Source organism: Anser anser (assembly GCF_964211835.1).
Source record: "Anser anser genome assembly, chromosome: 4".
NCBI classification, from domain to species: Eukaryota; Metazoa; Chordata; class Aves; order Anseriformes; family Anatidae; genus Anser; species Anser anser.
The window spans coordinates 43,143,436-43,164,936 of record NC_139724.1 but is presented as its reverse complement, the minus strand read 5'-3'; the positions used below and the strand labels follow the sequence as shown (position 1 = coordinate 43,164,936).

The 21,501-nt window shown below is 37.7% G+C and overlaps 1 protein-coding gene across 1 annotated transcript in view; it reads right to left on the bottom strand.

The window, feature by feature from the left end:
• LOC310899500 (uncharacterized protein) overlaps window positions 1-21,501 on the bottom strand; it is a 208,434-nt gene that overhangs the window by 55,887 nt on the left and 131,046 nt on the right. Inside the window, exons 21-23 of the mRNA XM_083835898.1 lie at window positions 15,207-20,554; window positions 13,676-13,796; window positions 11,724-13,439 (exon numbers count right to left, since the gene is read on the bottom strand). The gene's annotated coding sequence lies outside the window, so the exon portion shown is untranslated. The remainder of the gene's footprint in view (window positions 1-11,723; window positions 13,440-13,675; window positions 13,797-15,206; window positions 20,555-21,501) is intronic.

Genomic DNA, 21,501 nt, shown 5'->3' with positions numbered 1-21,501 from the left:
TTTCAAACACCACCTCACCTTCCTTTAGCTTATTTTTTCTTTCCTTCTTTCTCCTTCCACCCACTCCCAGTCATAAAGCTTTCTGTAAATTATGGTAAGCTTCACAGCTCTGCGGGTTTAAAAAAAATCCTCATAAAATAAAGCCCCATTTTTTATTTTTTTTAAAGCAGAACACATGCAGGGCACTTAAGAGAGATGTGAAAATGCTCTCATTTGGCTACCCTCATCTGAGGGCAATTTTTGGCAACAGATGAAATTCATAAAGAACACAAGGAATAAATTAGCAGGTCATCAACATCTTTGCAGACACAGAGCATAAGGAGGAGCAAAATATTGAGAAATAGGTGAATCAACAGATAAATTATATATATATTTAAAAATAAATAAATAAAAAAAGCCAAGAGGGTCAAGTTTGAGTATGTCTTGTGTCTTGACACTGTTTCATCCCCCTGAAACTATTAAATGCTTTTTTTTTTTTTTTTTTTTTTCCACATCTCCTAGCTTCCAGTGTCTCACTGCTGAGTGCCTGTCTTAGGTCTCCCAGAGCCTGCTCTCAGAGCTGAATATTTACAGTTCCAAACAAAGTGCTAAAGCACAGTCTCACAGTCAAGTTTAACGTTTCTCAAAATGGTCACCCAAAGTGTGTAACCCAATGTTAGTAGAAACATTTCAAAATAATGTTCTAGTACAGCACACTGTGTGAAAAAGAAAATGATATGAAATGAAATTTTTAACTTGCAATGTCTTCATGTGTAAAATAAGTATTTTACAAGCCTTGTTATAACACATTACTAAGAAATACAAGGGATTTGTCCTTTCTCTGAGTATAAAGTAGTTTCCTGCTTTCAACTATCTTATTGTTACCAGATCTACTGCTGCAGAAACAAAGTAAATACATCAACAAATCAACAAGAAAAGATTTATTTTTCTTAATAAGTTAAATGAATAGGAAATGACCCATCTACAGTGGTCTCTTGCCAAAACTAGGAGTTAAAACCAGCTAAATAATAGGAATAAAACACCTTGCTGCTACAGTTTATGCATTCAGAAATTCACCATATGCTTGACATATGCTAAAGGTCATGGGCAGCCAATGGCAAAACATAAGAGAGTTTCTAAATGTTATAAATGATCATCTTCTAGCTAAAAAGATACTGAACCCAACACATAATAGATTTTAACACTGGAAGGAACTAAACCATGATTACGTTCTAGTCTGATCTTATGCCGTAAGTTTTTTTGACTGGTTGTAACTGATAAGAGACGAATTAACCTGTTTTCTATATATCATCCACACTCAGATAAACCAGCTTCCCTTAAAAGAATACCATGCAGATAACTCTCAGATAAGGTACAAGTTCATGCATAAAACATCTGGCTCCAGACAGTAGGCAAAAGCTGGCAAGAGCAAAAGGCTGTGGCAGATTCCCTCCCTTGCGGCTGTAGAGCTCTTTCCATCACACCCTCTTGTCCTTCCCACCATCCCATCTTCTACACGCTCTTCCCTGAACCCTTCCCTCCTCACACTTATGGGTAGATAAATCAGTTCAGTGTGGAGAGCTGTGAGGGCCACTGAAGGTCCAAGAAAGCTGGGTGCGTGGAAAGAGGGAGGAGAGCTGTGGAGAGGAAGAGGGAAGGCAGCACCGGACAGCAGGGTAAGGAAAGAGGAAACGGCTGCCCTCACAGTGCAACAGGTAACATGAGAAAAGTCACAGTAACCTTTATTTTTATGTATTGACAGCTCACTCTCCTTGCTGGAGTCAGGATGGCACTTGAAAGGAAACTCTAGAATTAAAAATCACCTTGTTACTATCATGTACATAATAACCTGTGCTGTGGAGTCACTTCTATCTATCTACATTAAAGACATAGGGATGTGAGAGAAAGTTTATTTATATAAGTAAATGTCTACAAATATGGGAACTTCATGTAAAATGTCAAAAGTTCACATTTCCATAGTAAAGAAAGTAATTCCACAACGAGCCCTGATTTACTATGCTTTTGTGTGTAATAGTCCTCAGAGCTTGACCCCGTGTTCTCTCTTAGCACATTTTTTCCAGTACTTCTAGTTTTTCCCACATTTTCTAATTTAATCCTTTCCATACCCACAGATTCTTTTCTTTACTAATTAAAAACTGGACCAGAGTTAATTTATACTAGTTGGCTGACTTATACAACATTTAGACTGGTCAGCCCACAACAGCTGTGAGCTCAGAAAGACAAAGGAGAAGAAAAGGCATGGGACACTACCTTGAAGTTCTCTCCTTTACCTTCCAATCAATTTTAGCCTACTTGTAAAAGCATTTTTTTTTTCCTGAGATCTTTCTACCACTTTAAAATGTTCTTGAAATTGCTGAACAGATCACAGAGGGACAAAGGTACAGAGCTCTGCATCTTGGTAAAATAAATTTATTTCTCTCAGCTCTCAGTTTTTGCCCAATGCAAAGGCACTGTCTTTTTTTTTTTTTTCTTTTTATCTTTATGACTCATACCAGTCTTCCAGTCAGGAAAACATATTTTGGCATGCACTTTTTTCTTTATTTTGATTTAGCTCATCTTTATTTGATGTAGCACCAAAGCTTGTTCCTGAACTTGAATCACAGCTGTAGGACATGAATCCTTGAATGATTAAAGTTTAGATCTCATGAAATGGGTCTCACAGACCACATTGTGTCTTGCATATTGTGGAGTATTATATTTGTCTATGGGATATGTATTTATGTGTAATGTAATTGCATTAGAAATTGATATATGTATCCCACAAAATATTTTTCTGCAGGCTATATTACGATTTATAAAAGCAGGAGGTAGGAGTAGATACAAAAATTTAAGTCTGCCTTTTTGGCAACTGACTCACTAAGCTAAAATTTAGGAAAGGATATGTAAGTGTGATAGCTACTGAAGATTAGTTTAACATTGCATGAGGAAAGAAATCTTGTTAGCCCTTGACATGAAATGTTGGTTTTGGCTGCTCAATTTACTGCCAGTAACACTATTCAGCATGCCCAAAAAACAAGCTTATGGTTAGATTACTACAGACCTGACCTTGGGCAGACATAACAAGACATACAAGTATTTAAAACCCTTTCTTACAATTGGTTGTTACTGCATAAGCCAATGGACTTCTCTTTGGTGGCAATGATTACTAACAAAATTAAGTTTTCCTCTTCCAGCTTTTGGCAGTTAAAGTCAAAATACTGTTCAATAGAGCACTGTGCAAGAGGTTTTCATACTGCTTTGAGAAAAAAAGTTCTGTCCATTTGAAATCCTTGTAGTACCATGGCTTTCTTAGGATGCAAGTACTGATTTCTTGCTTCAGGATGAAACAGGATGAAAAAGGAAGTACTTTTTTTTTTTTTTTTTTTTTTTTTGTGGAAGATATCTTTTTCACAGCAATCGGAGGCTCAGGAAAGGATGCAGTGAGAGGGTGAAGGGTACAAAGCGGTATCCCTGACTACTCTTGCTGATGCTTTACTCTGTTGTGGTGAATCACAGAAAAGGAAAGCAAACAAACATGGGCAGCTGGGATGGGGAAGATCTGGCATCAACACAAAGCCTATTTTTATATTCTATCCCAAAACTGCTGGATGTGAAATTCAGAAACAGGCTTCAGAGCAGGAAGAGGAACATAACTCTCTCCTCCCAAAGGGGATGCCACAACCACTAGGCTGCAGATCTTTGCTCCCTGTTGAAAAGGCTTGTACACAGATTTGTACCCTTCTGTGCTCACATAAAAAAAAGTGGAGACAAACAGGGATTTCATTCTTTAAAAATTAAGTAAATAAAAACACAGTTGAAAGAATGCTACCTTTTGACATAGTCCTAGGTGTTTGAACCTTAATGTTCTGGTCTTTATGAGTGAATTGAAATACCTTCATGTATTCTAGGCACAAAAGAAACTGCAGGAATGAATGGCTAATTATGCAGCATTCCACCAGCTGGATAAAGTGATACAGCTCTCGGGCATGTATTCTCGAAAGCACACTCTCAAGCCCCTGCTCTTGCTTGTCGCTGCACTGAGACCCCACCCCCTCACCCCCCCACACGCCAAATACATCCCCACAAGTACATCCCCACAAGTACATCCTGAGCACCAGGCGGCTTTGTACTGACCTCTGAAGTCCTTTGTCAGAATTAGCTTTAATTAACATGCTGGGGACGCCCAGCCAGTTGTGTTAGCTGGTAAATAGGTGAAGTGGGCTTATGAATCCCCAGTCACCTCTGTTTTCTCTTCAGCCACTAATGCTGTCATTCTACTGGGAAAGCAATAAATAAGGTACTCTCAGCCATCAAGTAAGATTCAATTTAATTTTCAAAACATAAAGGCCTTCTGTAAAAGAAATTCCACGTTAGAGTTCCTCAGAATGTGTTGGAAATGCATTTCACATCATAGGCAAAATGTTTCTTGTTTACTACCGCTGCACTTGCCCAGCTGCCCATAAGGACCACCTCTCGCATGCACTAGGATAACTTTATACATGTGGCTTTCTGATAATTTCAGTGAGGCATATGCTTTTGCAGGATTACAGTTAGAGACTAACCTTTTTTCTACTTGATGTTGTGGCATTAATTCAACTGAGGTAGAAATTTAACATGAGTGATAACCATCCAGACTATCAATTTTTATCTATTTATTTTTAAAGTGTTACATTTGTTTTACTCTAAGTCAATTATTCAACCCTAGCCACCCCTTACCCCCTCCCATCCACACAATTTCGTTAACTTCTCAGAAGTAAATTAAAAGAAAGTAACTCAACATTTCCTGGTGGCCTGCCAGAAGATGGTCATCTTTTCATCACCCTAAATGAAAAATAAATAAATAAATAAAAAGCAACTTGTTATTTTAATTATATTTTGAATGCTCCCCCTCCTTCTCATTTTTAGGTGGAGTTTTTATTTCTCCTCTTTTCTACAAATTATACGAAGTGCTTTAGCAGCACAACCAACTTCATGTATTATGGAAAGTGGCCTGGAATACTGCCAGTTTGATACTTCATTATAAAAGCAAAGAGACTTGTATAAATACTTACTCCTCGTGAATTCTGCAAATTAAACCCACATCAGCCTTTTAATACTAAATCCTATTTATTTTTCAATGCAACTTTTTAAAGCTGAACACAGGCTGTATTTTGGCATTATTTTTGTGTTTTGTCTCATTTCATCACATTTGTCACAATTATTCATCCAAAGCTATGAAATGGTCAAAAACAGATTATTGAAGGTTTTAAACAGTGTTTTTTTTTATACTGAGACAAATCAAACTTCTTTGTAAAACATCACTTTTAGTGAAGAGTTGCACAGGAGAAATTTGAGCAGTCAATAAACAGTAATGAAATTAAAATCTGTTGGAAGTGCACCACTCCTTTTTGATCTTTTTTTTTTTTTTTAATTGTTGTTCTTTATTTTACTACTGTGTCCAGTACTATGTGTATACTGCCATGGATTAGACAGGACTCAGCCTGCTCCTTCCATAACGGAATCACTAGACACTTTGTAGGCTAGGTACTTGTTTCTATATAATTTATTCTTTTATTATATGTGTACTTTTTTTTTTTTTTCCCCTAACTTTAAATACAGTAATACAGTGTAAGGAGAGATTAAATCTGTTATGGTGTTCTTTAAAGAAAATATGCCATTGCCTTAAATTTGCCCACCAAGGAGGCTTGCTGTCCCACAAAGATCTTCTTAATGAACTCCCTTTTAGGCTGCCGATTACAGCAAGGCTATTTTCTGAAGATAATTGATCAGGGCACAAAATCTTCATTAAAGCACTATAAGAGTACTTCAAATTTGCATGGGAAATGTCTGCCAGCTGCAAGACTCAGGTAATTGCACTATTATCTCTCAAAAGTAGACAAAATACAGCTTTATTTTTCAGTTAAATCCATACCACCCCTCAAAAAAAAAAAAAAGAGAAAAAAAAGGCTGCATTCAGAGTCACACACAGGCAGTAATTTCTCTGTAGTGCTCTCTTCAGCAGTTCACTGAAGTGCACAGATTGAAAGAGTAGAAACTTATTACTAGAAATAATACTGCACAAGGCCTTTTCTGAAAGTAAACATATATATGAAATCTCAGGTTATTGTTTTCACTACTCAGTGCTCATTTTATTGTAATCTATTTTCACCTTCACCATTATTAAAACCTAAAAATGTAGATATTACAGGTATTATAGACAGACCACATAGCACATCTGTGGTTTGTTTGTTTTTCTTTTGAATGGAAGTTCTTGTTCTTTTTTCTTCATTTTGCCTATATTCTAATGATTAATTTATGTTCAATTACATTATTTCTTTTTATTATTATTATTTGCCACTGTATTTATTTCTGAAAGCTGCTTACAAGATTTTAATCCTCAAAAACTTTACTGACAGCGATGATGTGATGGAATCAACCATAAGGATTTGTCTTTCACAAAGGAATTAGTTAATCAACTCAAAGAAGAATTTTCTTATTACACTTAGGAAGAAAGAAAATAGAAACAGAAAGTGATCAACATACTATAGCCCAGTGGGCTAGTGTTGTTTACACAGCTTAATAAATTCAAATCTGTAATGTATCAGAACCTCTTTTTTCTTCATTCCAAAGAGGCCAGGGGAATCATCCTTCATGTGCAGCACTGTCACGAGAGTGCTGCTCTAACCCCATATTATGGGTGAGATTTATTAGCAATACTACTTTGTTCTCAATCTCTTAAAACACTTCACAAACACTAAATCTGCTTTCTATTCAAGTACTTCTCTGCAAGTTTGAAAGCATCAGGGAGCAGATTTTCAGCTACAATGAGTTAATGAGGATTTGGTGAAGCATCAGGAAGCCACTTCTACTTACACAACTGAAAATGTACCACCTTCGTGGCTGCACTCATTTTCCTGACACACTCTCTCTCACTTGAATTTTGAATGCATTTCAAGCCTCATAAGAAGATATCATGTTTTTACTTAGTACATTCAAGCTGTATTCAAGATCTACCTCAATTATTGCTTTGCCTTTAGACAACCTTGACAGACAGACATTTTGGTGGATATTACAAAAGCTATTAGACACCAAAAATCTGTCTGGTTTTCTGTTTCCTAAACTGAATATTTATTATCTGCAAACAGTTGATTCTGCATCAATAATTTATACCCTATTGGTTTCTTGCACTTGTTACTGTGATCTTTCTTCACTATTCTTCCAATTTATTTTAATTTGGGAAGATTACTAAATAGTAATCTAATCTAAATTTATTTCCATTCTACATATACTTTCTTCTGCTGTTTAAATACAGAGGCATTCTTAGCACAAAAGTTGTAGGGGTTTTATCCTTACGATACCAAACTTATCAGGGTCAGTGCTGCTTGATAACCAGTTCTTCAAACAATTGCCCCCTCTTTGCCCCACTAAAACCATTAGAAAAAAAGCTTACCACTTCATAAATTCAACTAAAGCTCATTTACTGCTGAGCAGCTGGTTTAAAATGTAACTTGTTTCCAAAGTGAATGGTGATTTATATTATTTAGCATTAAATAATGGACTTATGTTACATCAGATGCATAGATTGAAAAGCTGAGTAAAAAGATTTTTTTGACATTCAAGAAATCTTGGAAATCATATTTAAGGTAAAGTGTGTTTGTTTAGAGTTGTGAAGGCTTCAGATATGAAGTGATATTCTAACTCTGCAAAGCCCTTCTCTTAGCATCCAAAATTTACAATAAGCACCATGCTGTATATTTAAAGAATGTAAACTTTAAACTGCAGCTACAAATATTTACTATAGATTAGATACATAAGAAGAATGACCTAGTCATTTTTTACAAGTCCCTCAGTTCATATATTTAGTAATAACATAGGGCACAAGCATACTTTCACAAGTAATTTCACAGCTGCTATCACAGCTTCTTCACTACACTGTTGTTTCTTATTGATACCAAATACTCACATGTAATAAAGCCTAACAAGTGAGATCTGTGTTCTTTTCTTTACCATGTCTTTATGGTAATGAACACCTTCAGTAAATATATGTGGTGTGATTCACACTGCAGTTGTACTGCTTTTTTAAGGGAGCAATTCTCATTACCGGTATGTTGGTAGATCAGGTGGCTGGGTGAACCAGAGAAGTAGAAGGCACATGGTGAGGGAAGAACTGTGCCTATGAAACAGACATAGAAATTATAATGGAGACCATGAATAAGAAAAGGCCGAGCAGGAAGACAGTAGTTAAACATTACCTCTTTGGAGCAACAGCCAGTGCTATTACATCAACAGGCACAACACTAACCCTAGTATTTGCATTCCCAAATATCCTAACATTCATATGGACATTTCCTTTAGCCTGACTTTCATGACTCCCCATCTTCCCTGGCCTCCTTTGCTTTCACTGATAAGCTTCAGCTTGTAGTGAAATAAAAGCATCAAGTTAGGAAAAATGATGCTCTTCTTGTAAATTCTACTGCCCAAGTATGAACAGTAATAAAACAGGAAAGGGGAAGACAGAAGCAGGAGAATTTACACAGTATTGTAGAAATTCTCTTAATAGGATTTTCCCCGCCAAATGGACTCACCCCCCTCCCACCCCCCTTCAAAATCTGTTTACAGCCTTTTCCAAAGCTACTTAATGGATTTTTTTATTTATTTATTTTTTTAATCATGTCTACAATTACACTGCTCTTGCTAAATGGAAAGTCTGATTTTAAACATCTCCTGCTTTCATTTAGTGAAATGTCTCATTTGTATAATCCAACTTCTTCTGTTCCTTGGAAAGTATCCTGGTTTTGTATGCCTGTTTTGTTTGTTTGTTTTTTAATTTAATATCCCTAGGTTTTACCAGATCTTAGCTGGGACAAAACCTTGCAGTTGTATTTGAAACAAAGGATTTATTAAAAAAAAAAAAAAGTAAAAAACAATATATGCTGAGATAATTTTGGTACAGAGGTGTTTGGTCTTGTTCCTAGATTCGGTTTAAGATATTGACCCATGGATTGCCATATCATGACAAAGACCTGCTTAGAGAAATTGTCAACACTGGCAGCCAAAAATAACAATTAATGGACTACTCTGTGGCTTTCATTATGTCTGATCTCACACCCTGACAACTCAAATCAGATCAAAAATTAGCCCCATAGCCATCAGGTATTCTTTGCCATATATAAAAGTTGTATAAAGATTTATCCAGAGATAAGAAACTCAACACACCAACAGATCTCTTATATGCCCTTGTGGAAGATGTCCTGGGATTACATTTGAGAAAGGCATGTGGCCAGAGCAGCATTTTGTTACAATATTTATTACACAGCATTTTAACATAATAAATATTGGAGAACCTCAAATCCTCGTAACCTGTGCAATGGTGCTGAACTAAGTCAATCTACTAAGGTCAAGCAAATCAGGTGACACCAACATAATTTCTTCACCTCCTCGCACTGAACATCAGTAGAGAGAGTTTTTGATAAAAATTCCTTCATCATGTAAAATATCTAAGGTTACCTTGATGACAAACCTATTGTATTCAAAGGGTACAGTGATGTTTATGTGCTTGCAAATAAAATTATGCTCCACCCTCCTTCTCCCCTGCTGTTGTAGAACATAAATGCAGCTACGTGCAAATGCAACCCTACACAAATAAATTAAATCTGTCTTTATGCCTGTACTACCTGCTTTGCAAAATATATAAATAAATAAATAAGGAACACAGGCTGAAATCTGACATGCTTTTGCAACATTGATTTTAGTAGCAAAAGTTTTGAGGGACAGTTCCTACTAAATTAGGGAGTGGTGTAGTGTGGAGCTTAAAGGGTCCTCTAAATTTCTAGCCTCCTGGAAGAGTTGATATGGAAGTCTTAAGGAATTCTGCATCTCATAAAAACTCCCTGAGCTTTGGCATATCTCATACTCAGTGGAGCTGATTCCAGGACAGATTTGCACCACTGTGGTGTTCCAGTTGCTTAACAGTGCTACATCATTAGGACGTGATCTTAATCTGATTTATATGCCTACGGAAGAAATGTCAGGACCCCCCCTAACCAAGGTCAAAACTATTTGATGTATTGACAGAAATTGTATTCACAAATAACAGAAAAGCCTGATATTAAACACCTTATGCATAAGCCTCTCTACCCACCCTTATGTACAAAGGCAAGTATATAATGGCCATAGGAGAATTTTGTAATTTTCCCATGGGCTGGTGAAGTTATTACCAGAAGGCTGCTTGTCCCATATCTTTGGGTTTCCAGAACCAGGAGATTTTGCAAGGTCTTCAGCTAATGGACATGATATTCCTAAACATCTTCTGCTGTGACTATCCCAAATAATATTGCAGGTATAAGAAGAAAACATCATGCAGTTCCCAGAAGCCTGTTGTTTCTTCTGAAGTATCAGTGGATCTTTTGTAGCCATTTTGTGTCATTCATTCTTAAACAAGTGAGAAAACATAGAGATGAAAACCTACCACAGGTAGTAAGACTACCTCTGTGTTTAAGAATGGCTGTATCTTTCTGACTGTTTCTAGGTCTAGACTTTGTCAGGAAAGGCAGGATGAGTAGAGGAACTACCAGTGTCAGTTCATTCCTTTTTAAAATGTTTTCTGAGCTAAGACAATACAGCCTCTAAGAGGTGCCTGTCTCTCTCCATCAAGTAAAGTGTAAGCTTTCACAAATTCCTTAAATAAAATATCTCTGTTTAGGTGGTTAAAAAATATGTAAAGTGAACCATAAACTAATTCAATACTATGGCTCTCTACTTGTAGGGTAAGATTCGTCCTTAGGAAACAAATATAGCTTGTAAAACCCATTCACGCCCCAATGTTTGAAGATTTATTTAGGGCTGAATTTCCTGTGGGATAATTTTCTCTTATGCTGCAACTTCATGCTACACTATTTCTTATATTGTGATAACAGTGACATATAAATAGCTATTTAACAAAGTTTTCCAGTAGAATTTGTAGAACTAAATGGAGAGATATTTTCACATAAAATGAAAGGTTCTTTTTACCAATGGAGTAATGACTATTCCATAAACTATTTCAGTTCAATTGCAGTGCAACAGTTTTACTCCACAGCTGATCCAGCAGGACATACTTCTTAAAAAACTCTAGTAAAGCTTTTTATCTTGTATTCTAAAAATATACTGGCTGTTTTCACAGACCGGAAAACAAAAGTACTCCCTTTAAATTCCAACCACAATTTAGAAGGGTGCAAAAGAGCAAAATGGAGTCCTATTAAAAATATATATATATGTATCTCTTTGAAGTCTGTGAAGAATTTCCTTCTTCTTAGCAATTTGAAATGTAGTGCCAGCAGTCATCCCTTGTACAGCTGCTTCTCTGAAGTAGCTCCAGTTCCAGTAGATGAAACTTCCTCCATATATCTGCCTGAAAAGTCTGATGAGGCTGTCGCCAGAAAATTTCAGGAGCCAATGGTTTGGATCTTCAAAGATGGATCAGAGGGTGTAAGGTGCCTTAATACAACTTTGCAGATCTGTGTCTGGATAGTTTGTCATTTGTATTGAGCACTTGTGAAAACGTCAAAAAAAAATGATAAAGGAAAAATCCATCATGCTGATTTGAAAAGTACTTATTTGTAGTTACCTTTTACTGCACTCTACTTATCACTGATATTACACATGAACTGTTGTGGAGCATGACTAAAGTCATCTATTAATACAGGTTTGGTCATTTGCACTGTTTTCAACATGAATTCATTCACCAATTAAACTCTTATATAGGAGCACAAGGCTAAATTTCTTACCTTGAGCAGTTGTTCGTGGCTTTAGGTATGCAGAAGACAGGTGGAAGTAATTCAGCTCATGAGTTAATACTCCGCATACTTAAATATGCCTAGAGAGAAGAAAGGAACTAAACTGAAGTTGTAGAAGAGGATATTCTGCCCCACCCTGACACTACCTTATATGCTACTTACACTGTTTTGTTTCCTATGGATGAGGTTCTATATCTGACTTACCATCAATTGGAAGTTGAAGAGCATGCCAGTTTTAAACCACCCCTGAAGTTTTGAATTGAATTTTGACACCTCCAGCAGTGATAGCAATACTGATTTCTAAACAATTTAAATTCCACAGTACTAGATCATACAATTCAAAAACCTCAGCAATACAGAGGACTGCACCTGTGGCAGGCGCATAGCACACCATGCTTTTTTACAGTTTTTTTTTCACTTTATTTTTTTTTTTCTACAGAAGAGTGCAGAAAGAACTGCTACAGTGTCTCCCAAGATCTCAAGGGAGCAAGCCTCTCCAGCAGCAGCTGCAATAGACCAAACAAGTATAGCTGAAGCTTCTAAAATATTTTCTCAACTCCCAACCTTTTTGGAAGGGCTAAAAAGACAGCTCCTGTCTCCCCTCCTTTTAATTTACAAGTTAATTTCAAAAAATAAGGGATTCCAAAGGGCCCTCCTCTCTGACTTGTGTAATTTAATTTTCAATTCAGATGTGAAGGACTCATGGCCAAACTCCACATTTGTTTACAGCAGTATATTTCCATGTTTACTCAGTTATAACTAAATGGAAGTTTTCTGCTACAGCATTATGTTTACTTGATTCATTTGGCTCCCTTTACAGTGCCTTTAGTAACACATCCAAACATTTTGTGGTTGATAGCTGTTGTCTTGTAATCTTTAGTGACAACAAAGCTAGATCTCTGGTGCTTTCCAAGCTTGGACAGAAGACAAAAAATAAAGTAACTTTTATTTTTCTCATTCTCATTGACAAATAATTTTCCTTTTTTGTTGTTGTTGTTTTTTATTTTACCAAATACTGTTTTTCTATAGAAGTTTTCCTTTTTCTTTCCACATCTAATGACTGAGTTTTCAAACTCTAATTTTTAATTGCTCTTCTCTGTGGTCTAAGAGATGTTTCTCAACTTTTACTCATTCTTAGGAAACAGATTTCTAGAGATAAAAACTTTATAGAAACAATTTATTTGTTGTCTGATCAGTTGAAGTTGCTGTAAAAAAGAAACAAGTAACTTTTTTCCCCTTCTATTTTTTTTTGCCTCACCTCTTTGCTTTCCATTTTAGAAGGGAAGGAGAGCTAAAGAACAGGGAGCAACACTGAAAGAAAAATATGATGAAGAATGCTCTCAGAAGATGTCTGCAGGACAGACCCCCAGTAGTTTTGAACAGCTCTGGTCACTTGTACTCATACAACCAAGAAGAAAGTAAGAATTTATCAAGCTGACACTAGCCTCCTTGCTCCGAGTACAGAGTCCTATCAATTTCTGTCTCTTGGCTAGTCTTTGTAATAAATATAGGCTTGGTGTGTAATGAAAACCAGCTGAGTGTTTCTCAAGGTACAGATGCTTTCTTTTCTTCTGATTCCAGCTAAGATTGTTCTTACTCTTCATAATCTCTCACAGCTGCCAAAAATCCATCTTATCTTTGCATGAGGTGAAGTTTCCATTAACAGCTATTATGGTAGCAGAGGTCAGGCGTCCAGTGTCAAATAAGCTGCTAAAGAGAAACACTGTGCTAGAAAATGCTGTACTAGGGAGAAAATCTCATCTGAGGTGTGTTTTGTTATTAATTTGAAGTTTTTATGTGCAGATATGGCTGGGCTAGGCTGCTGACGGATTGGTTTCTGACGTCCCAGAAAAAGAGAGGAAAATTTGGGATGTGGAGGAAGTGGGAGTACACATCCACTTGGCTGATTGAAGTAAAATTTTAATAGTTTTGATGATACTCACTTTTCAGTGTGTCAGCCAACCAGACTGACTGCCTCTTTGGGTTGGAGGGCTCTAATGAGGGAAACTCTGACCGTAAACACCACTTGCAATTTCAATGCTCACTTCACTGCAGCTAAGGTTCCTGACTCAGGGAAACAAAATGAAAGCAGTAAAAATAATAGTTCTCATTTCCAATCACTTAATGGAAACTGAGAAGTTCCTCCAAAGAGAAACAAACCCATCTCAAATATTTTCATTTTAGAAAGATATTCCTCTGGTAAAAACATCTGTATTGAACACATTATTTGTTGATAGTAAATTACAGTATTTTAATATACTTCTTGTATTAAGATGGTAAAATTTTCGTTTGGTATTTCATACCTGGAAGTGCATATCACCTGGAAGACATTTTAAATACTAACACTTTGTATGTGTGCATATAACTATCTATCTGTATAATATGTGTACCAAAGCTGTAATCACACAGACATTTGCACTGTGTAGGTATCAAACGTTAATAGTAAGTGTACTATGCTCTGAACAGAGACAAAAAGTAAGCAGATTAAAAAATAAAGTTGAATTAATCTTGGATCTGTTTTACAAAAAAAAAAAAAGATAATGAGATGCATAATTATTTGGAAAACCATCATAAAAATATTTAATATCATTATATATTTTTTAAAAATAAATTTGAAAACATTAAGAAATTCAATATTTGTAGAAAATACTAGCTAAATTTCAAAGTCTTACAACATTATTCTTTCTACAGTACCTTAATACTGAAAGCTCTGTCTGTGTTCTGTCTTGCAAAGGTTTCTACAAGCCCCTTATCACTCACGCTTAAAGCTCTCAAATGTTCATCTACAGACAAATAGATCTTAAATTGGCAAACTCGCCTCAGGATTAAGGGACAGAGCATGGAGGAAGCTATGACTTCCCTTCAACTTTTTTTTTCATCATGTAGATAGGCAAAGATGCAAGCACTTTGGTTACAGTAATCTTCTCTAGGCATTGTCCACAGGGTAGCAAACACACAGTATGTAGTGTCATTTCCCTTCTGGGCTGTGATGGTAAATACACACTCTTACAAACAATACCAAAACTATCCAACACCAGCAATGTCGTGATGTCTCAGCCCAGGGCACCCTTACTCTATCAGAAAACCACCCTGAAAGATTTTCAGTCAAGTTGAAAGCAAACCGTCTCTTACCCACAGGCATGAAGATTCTGCCCTGAATTCAGTCCTATGCTATCACAGACAATCACACAATTTGTACGACATTAAATCCACAAATTAAAAGAAGCTGAAAGTAGGGCAGAGGGGGACTGCTGTCTGCCAGGGCAGGCAAGTGGGAGAACAGGATGGTAGGCCACATGGCACCCTCCCCAACAAGGCCTTGTCACCACCCCTTAGCGAGGGTGCAAAAAATGTCACATAATTTAAACAATATTTCCTCTCACTTGTATTGAACTATTAGTATTTCCAGGTCACAATTATACCTCTGGCAGCCTTCCCTGCAGTAGGACAAGTGAGCCAGGTTCTGCTAAATACCTGTATAGTTGTTTCAACATTTTCCTGAGGACTAGGACATCTTCTCTGGGATAGTTTCAGATTTTGATGGGGTTTTCCACAAATGAAGAGGAGTCTACATGAGCTCTAACTTTTAGTCCTTCAATTGACATTAGTACTTCTTTCCTAGAAACTCTTCACCTGACAGTCTTCGTTTCATTAGCCTGTTTTCATGTCGACCTCCCAGTGGCTCAGAAATGATCCCGTAAGTTACACAAACAAGATGATCTCCCACATCACTGTTGCTAAGTACTTTATTCTCCTCTTAGAGCAAAATTTCTTGACTTTGTTAAGACAGCCTTCATCTTGCCACATAAAATTTCATACAATTTCTGTTTGAGATATAAACAATATATGTCATATGGCCTGTCAGTTTGACCTCAGTGCCAGGAAAGCTCATGGAGCAGATTATCTTGAGGGTCATCACGCGACACTTGCAGGGCAAGCAGGCGATCAGGCCCAGTCAGCATGGGTTTATGAAAGGCAGGTCCTGCTTGACGAACCTGATCTCCTTCTATGACCAAGTGACGCGCTTGGTAGATGAGGGAAAGGCTGTGGATGTGGTTTACCTTGACCTCAGTAAGGCTTTTGACACAGTTCCCCACAACATTCTCCTCAAGAAACTGGCTGCTCGGGGCTTGGACTGGCGTACGCTTCGCTGGGTTAGAAACTGGCTGGATAGCTGGGCCCAGAGAGTTGTGGTGAATGGAGTCAAATCTGGTTGGAGGCCGGTCACTAGTGGTGTCCCCCAGGGCTCGGTACTGGGGCCGGTCCTCTTTAATATCTTTATCGATGATCTGGATGAGGGCGTCCAGTGCACCCTCAGTAAGTTTGCAGATGACACCAAGCTAAGTGCGTGTGTCGATCTGCTCGAGGACAGGAAGGCTCTGCAGGAGGATCTGGATAGGCTGGAGCGATGGGCTGAGGTCAACTGTATGAAGTTCAACAAGGCCAAGTGCCGGGTCCTGCATCTGGGGCGCAACAACCCCAAGCAGAGCTACAGGCTGGGAGATGAGTGGCTGGAAAGCTGCCTGGCCGAGAGGGACCTGGGAATACTGGTTGATAGTCAGCTGAATATGAGCCAGCAGTGTGCCCAGGTGGCCAAGAAGGCCAACAGCATCCTGGCCTGCATAAGAAGCAGTGTGGCCAGCAGGTCTAGGGAAGTGATTGTGCCCCTGTACTTGGCTCTGGTGAGGCCGCACCTTGAGTACTGTGTTCAGTTTTGGGCCCCTCGCTACAGGAAGGACATGGACGTGCTCGAGCGAGTCCAGAGAAGGGCGACCAAGCTGGTGAGGGGTCTGGAGAACAAGTCTTATGAGGAGCGGCTGAGGGAGCTGGGCTTGTTCAGCCTGGAGAAGAGGAGGCTCAGGGGCGACCTTATCGCTCTCTACAGTTACCTTAAAGGAGGCTGTAAAGAGGTGGGGGTTGGTCTGTTCTCCTACGTGCCTGGTGACAGGACGAGGGGGAATGGGCGAAAGTTGCGACAGGGGAGGTTTAGGTTGGATGTTAGGAAGTACTTCTTTACCGAAAGGGTTATTAAGCATTGGAACGGGCTGCCCAGGGAGGTGGTGGAGTCACCATCCCTGGAGGTCTTTAAAAGACGTTTAGATGTAGAGCTTAGCGATATGGTTTAGTGGAGTACTTAGTGTTAGGTCGGAGGTTGGACTCGATGATCTTGAGGTCTCTTCCAACCTAGAAATCTGTGATACTGTGTGTGATACTGTAATATTGCACAGGCTGTTGCTGCCTAGTTACAAGTTATCCAGCTTAAATATATATATATATATATATAAATACTATGTTTAAAACCATTTAAACCATTTTTAAACATTAAAACCAGCTTTTACAAATCACTCACAAGAAGGCACATTAAAACCTACCTTTGGTGACTGGAGGCACCTCTGGCAGTTAACTGGAGCTCATCCAGTAGCAGCATGCAGAAAACTGCCACCAGGACTCAGGCAGCACCTCAAACCCAGGGGAAAATACATGGGTTCTCTGCAATGATGCCCAGCAGCGCAGGCAGATAAGGAACAGTATGGCCTTGGGGCGGGAGGGGGAGGCGTACATGGAAATTAAAGCACACGTATTATATCTCTCCAGAGTCCCATATATCTAACTCTTATTCTGTACCTTCCACAGTGAAGAAACTTAGAAATAATGGAAGAGCAGAAAATCTAGTAATAAGTGGCTTTTTCTATCCTCTTCCCAGAGGGGACTATGTAGCAAGCAGAGGTGGACATCTCAGTGATGAAGATGAATCATCTCTGAAGTAGTCTGCAGCCACTCCTTAATTAGCACAGGAATAAACTGTCTTACTTAGTGCCATATATTCAGGGAAGGCATTAAGTCATAGATCTGATTTGAAAGGATTGTTGATTAAAAAAATCCACTCACTTTTAAATGGATGAATGAAATTATTTTTCATTTATCTCAGCTACACAGAACTTTATTTTATATAGCGTGTGTTTGACCTATAGACACCAAAGTGTGGTGTTTTATCTTTTCTTTTTCTAACTGGGAGAAGATTTACATATATGTTAGGATTTCTGGTGGAAATATGGTCTCTTTCAAAGTATGCTGATAATAGGAATACCAGATTAATGAGCATCCCAGCTGAATTCATGGAAACAATGCATGAAAGTGAAAATGAACAGAACTGAACAGAAGTAAAGAAAAGGAGATATACTCTGCTATTTAGCACTGTACTTTGAGTGAGCAATAGATCTCCAAGAAAATTTCTCAAGATGTTTTTTAAATTAAAAACAATCTTGGTAATCTGTGCTCTGCTCCTTAAAATCATATTTTCCTTAAATGTAAGACTGAGATTACAGAAGGATGAAATACTAGCACTTCTACTATCCTCTCAAAATTACAAGCAAAAAAGCAGCTTGTATGCATGCATCTCAGACAATTTATTTTTCAGGGACTTAGCTCCTGTTATTCAGTGCATTTCTGTCTCCCACATAAAAACAGGAAGACAAACCCAACTCAAAGGCAGAACAAGATGGGACAAGAATGGTTTTGCCAAGACTGGCTGAGGAAGACTGGCACAGCCTTTGCTGGTCAGTCCTTTAGTGCTTGCAGTCTTATAAGTTGCCCTTTACATCCCAAGAAAATACAGAGCATTTTGCTGGGTTGCAATCTCTTCTCACCCTCTCTCTCACTCACATCCCCACTGTTTTCTTCACAAAGAAGAGAAGATTTTATCACCCTGCTTATAAATAGGTGCTGAGAAAAGTTTAGGAAATGGCATCCAAGGTAGACAGGATCTCTGAGAAACTCATACAAAACAGTGATTGCTGATATCAAAAAGCAATAACGCAAGTATGATAAATTTGAGACAATAACTACAAACAAAAATTAGGGAATAAAAAGCTAAAAAAAAATCTACCATCAATATGAAGTTGTAACATTATTAGCACAGGAAGGTGCAGAGAAAAGAAACGGTCATGCAATATACATGAACACCAGAAATAGACTTACAATTAATGTTAAAAATGTTTGGCTTTTATCAACATTACACCTGATGCTGTTCATGACCCTGTTCCTACTTAGTAGTATGCACTTCTTTGTGGACTACCACCAAATACACCAGCAGCTGCAGGTGATAGATTTAAGGTCTGATTTTGTATGGCAGCTCCTGTATTCCCTCTAGTTTCTCTATTCCTCACAGTATGAATCCATCACATTCATACGCGCCAGAGCAGGAATAACAGGATTTCCAGTTAAAACTGTTACTTAATTTAAGTTCTGCTTTGTTGATTACTACTACATCAGGATTTATTTATTTATTTCTCACAAGATTTTAATAGAACTGTTTCCATCCACATCTGTTAGCCAAACTTCTGAGTTCACTACAATCTTCAAGTATGAGATTTGTTGGAAATATTTTTGAATTGAAAAAAAATTATCACAGTTTCAGTACTTAGGTCCATATTCTCACCTCTAGACTAGGGTCCTTGACCAAGCAACCTCTCTCATGATGTCTTACAATCCCTTCCTTTGTTGAAACACCTGGTGCTTCACAGGAGCTAACTGGGCCCTGGACTGCAGGGGAAGGTGAGTGCATGAAACATCCAATGCAACTTTCACTAGTCATCATTTCCACACATTTACAGTAAAGTTTTTCATTGGGATACTTTTGGGCTTCTTGTCATAGATAATTGAATTTACAAGTCAAATGTGAAATGCACAGTTTTACAATAAATAAAAATAAAAATAAAAATAAAAATGAGCTTTGATGTATTATTTCCAACCTGTCGTATTCACTATTATTCTTTTACTATTTCCATGTGAGCTGAGGAGATGATATTATATCTGGGTTAATGATATATACACTGAAATATATAACTGCATCTTGAGTATCTGCAAGATAGTCCTGACAGGCCCGGCAAATAACCTTGGGACTGTACCAAACTTTGTTTCCCAGTTTAGTAACCGGCAAATAAAAGCACCTGATGCAACAGGGCCATAGAGAGAAAACCGTATGTACTGACAGGGGCTGAGCTGGTTTTATTCTTCATGTAAGCAGAATATTGCATGGCTTATTTTTCTGTCAGTGAGCCAGAAGTTTGTAGGTAGCAGAGCTAAGTTGATCCAGGGGTTACTGGAAGGGAATTTCACTCACACCGCAATGTGTCCTCTCAGCACAATGCTGGCTCTTTCTAGCATCTACTTTCTTCCTCACCCCACCTCTTCCACACTTTTCATTATTCTTGCTACATTCAATAAGGTAGCAACAGGTGTTGTTTTTTCTCAGTCCAACAACAGTAAGTGTTAAGTAAACGATAGCTCCAAAATGCAACATGTATATCATATTTTGTGACTAACACCATCTCCCAATCAGGTCATTTTGATCTTCCCGTTATAGCTAGGAACTTTTTCAGGAAATGATCTTTTTACATGCTCTCATAAACTCTCAGAGTGTCTGGTTTTGTTTCGCTCTCTCTGCTAAAGAACACCAATTGTTTCTCTTTGGTTTTCCAGTGTATGTTTATTGAGCTGATAAAGACTGCAAGATGTATTGAAAGAAACACTTGGTTTATTTTATTTTATTTTGGCAATGATAACAGAGTGGAATCCATTTTAAAACCAGGAGAAAAATAATTGCCATGTCCTGGTTATATTGTATTTTATATATATATCTATGTACATACGCACACATACACAAATGCATGCACACACAGATTTTTACTTTTTTATTTTTACGGGTACCTTCCTGACTTGCAGCCAACCCATGGAAATGCTAGCCAGCTTGTGCATTTAATTGTATCAGCATATAATGGTAGACAGATTTTCTTTCCTTCATGTTGCAGCATGAGTGGAAGCTTTCAAAGGAAACAGGAGAGTACAAGGTAAGGGGAACAGAAAAAGAAAAAAAAACACAACTTGCTTGCATAACAGAGATGGATTAAAATGCATACACATCTAGGTGATATTCTCAAACATAGTGTCATGCACTCTGTATAATTTATAGAATGCATGCCTACACTAATAAATGCCTTAGGGAATAGTTAGTAGTAAGCAAAGCCTTGTTTAAGTGCAATGGTTATATTAATATCTGTCTAAACTAGCTAATTCTCTGGTTTAGATACAGGCAACAACACAGAAGCTGCAGCTGAAACAGAAAATCTGCTGAATTTTCAGCCCTCTTTGTGTCTCTATCTCCCCACTTCACACACACACACAAACACACATCCCTTGGTAAGCTTCAACGAGGAAATAAAGAAAATAGCTTTAAGAAAACAGATATTACTGTATTGTGATTCTGGCCAACATGCAGCAAGGTATGCAAAAAAAATAAATAAAAAAAAAACACCACTTTGTGCCTTTTATGCTTTTATGTTTCAAATGTTAAAGAATGAAAAAAGACTGCAAGTTCTTTATCCACTACGTTGAGTTGAAGGTAAGGTCATTGCTTGCCAGCAGGCTATGACTGACTTTAATTAAACATTTTTATACCACTCTTCTGCTGCTGGGGAACATGTCATTAAAACACAGGAAACATTAATCTGCAGACTAATGCTATAAAAAGAAAACTTTTACACAATCTTTAGTTCCAATTAAAAGAAGCTTAAAAAACATTAACCCTTAGAATACTACAAAACCACCACCCAACAAGAGCTCCAGGTGGATGTTTGTCCTGCTCTGCTACCTATTTCTTCATCTAGTCACACCAGATTTGCCTTAGCATAAGTGAACTTACTTTAGTTACATTTGCTCAAAGCGGATATACTGCTCTGTTTTTTTGCTACATAATCACATATCTTAAATG